A 2,260-nucleotide genomic window follows, 5' to 3' on the forward strand; every position below is an offset into this window, starting at 1 on the left:
AACTTTGTTTTAAGCATATCATTTTCATGACTAAGCCTTATAGATTCATCTAATCTTTCATTAAGTTGTTTGGCCAAATCTTCCTGATTCTTCTTTCTATCTTCAATATCCTTAGATAGTCTCATGGCTAAATCTTGCATCTCATTCTTCATGTTACTATTCTCTGTACGTTAGGAAATAGGAAATCATCACAAACAATATATAAACATTAATCAATAGCTCAATCATGAAAACTCATTGCAACGATCTATCCTAAACACATTCAATAGAGACATAAAGATTGAAACAATCAAAAAGATTATGCGAACTAGAGGTAAATCGAAATGCTTCCTTCATGCGGCCCCATTGTTCTTCTTTCCTCTTCAAATAGTTTGGTTGTGGATCTCACCTACAAGTGCACATACATGATTGAAAGCAAGTAGATAAGAAAATTGCTCAAAAGTACTCAAAGCGTGATTGATTAGAAATTCGATAATCTGATTAGGGGTTAGATTGAAGAAATTCATCCAATTTATAGACAAATTGGAGAGATGGATCAAATTAGCATGATTCAATTCAAATGGAAATTGCAAATCAATATGACAAATTTGCACTTTCTATGCAAAATTGATTGATTGATGATTATGACAAAATTATGACAAATTTCTATGCAAGGATTGATTGATTGTCAATTATGACAAATTTATGACAAATTGACATGTCATTTCCATGAATTTAGGAGAGAAATAGGAGGAAATTGAAATTAGGAATTAGGTAAATTAATTAATAATCTTTCATTTATTAATTAATTCACAAAGAGGAATAATTAGCCAATTAAATGAACATTTAATTGCAATGAGAAGACTTAGGATAAATAAATAATTTATTAATCCTAAAGGAAGAAATGACACACAAGGTTAAATGATTAAATCATAAAACCCTATAAGATGAATTAGGTCTTGAAAGATAATTGACTCGATTCGATTTGATTTTGGATTGATAAATGACCAATGTGATAAATGATTTGATTGAGAAAATGTGCCAATTGACGAGGAACAATGACAAATTGATCCAAATTGACATAATTGAGACAAACAACGATCAATGACAAATTGATTGCAAAATGATAAGATCGACAAGTTGACAAGAATCGATGAAAAAATAGATTGCAAAACGACAATATTGAAAATGACCACGATCAATAACAAATTGATCACAAAATGACAAGATCGAACATGACAACGACCGATGACAAATCGATCGTTAAAATGACAGGATTGATGATAAATTGACAAGATTGATAAGAGGACAAAACCCTAATTAGGATTGACGATGTCCAAAATGATGACAAATAAGCACACATATTGATGCAATAGGATAAGATCGATTAAAATCATGACTGGATAGTGTTATTGACAAGACCAAATTCGAAAGCGAGATAGATGAAGAATGTAGAAGAATGACTCGATGTTCGCAAATGATAAAAACCAAGTACGAATCATAGGAGAAATGTTAATGCGATGCAAAAACCTAAAATGAGGCAATGCGCAAATGTTAAAGTATGACTTCGCAAGCGTTGACCATTTTTAGGTGTCTACATTTTTCCCCTCTTTGAGACAATGCGATTTTAAGCGTTGTTTCAAAGAACAATAATGAAAAATTCCCCAGACAATGATAATGACATATGCATGCCCCCTCGAGGAATTGGCCGAAAACATGCAGAAAAGAGGCCAATTGATCGATAAGAATGACAGAAAATGATAGGAGCAAACAGACTGGAAATCGGGGATCGGAAGAAATGTTAGTAAGCAGAAATTAGACAGAAGACAATTAGAGACGAAGAAAAACTTGCTTGCACTAATGCACTTTGTAGGTGAGAACCTTTATTTTAATGTAGCAAAATGGATGCGTAGCATCATGGCATTGAAGGCCAGAGCTGAAATGCAACCCTTTTTGCAAAAGACAGACACATCACAGACAAACAACAATCACAACAAAAAAAGAAAGGGACCATGAACCATCCCAGTCACTCTAAATCACTCAGTGACATCATCGAGCAACATAGGAACATGATCGAAGATAAATCAATAAAAAGATAAGATGCACAGATCCCAACAAGTCAAACAAACATCTTGATCTTCATTGTCAAAAGTTGAAAGTGCTGATAGGATGATCATGTTGTCTGGTTTCAGGACATGTGGTACCCCGTCTAAGACAGGACACAGTCTGGTTTCGAGTATACCACACCCTGTATAAGACCCATGATAGTAGAGACAAGGAC

This window comes from Cryptomeria japonica, chromosome 3 (genome assembly GCF_030272615.1).
Source record: "Cryptomeria japonica chromosome 3, Sugi_1.0, whole genome shotgun sequence".
Classification (NCBI taxonomy): domain Eukaryota; kingdom Viridiplantae; phylum Streptophyta; class Pinopsida; order Cupressales; family Cupressaceae; genus Cryptomeria; species Cryptomeria japonica.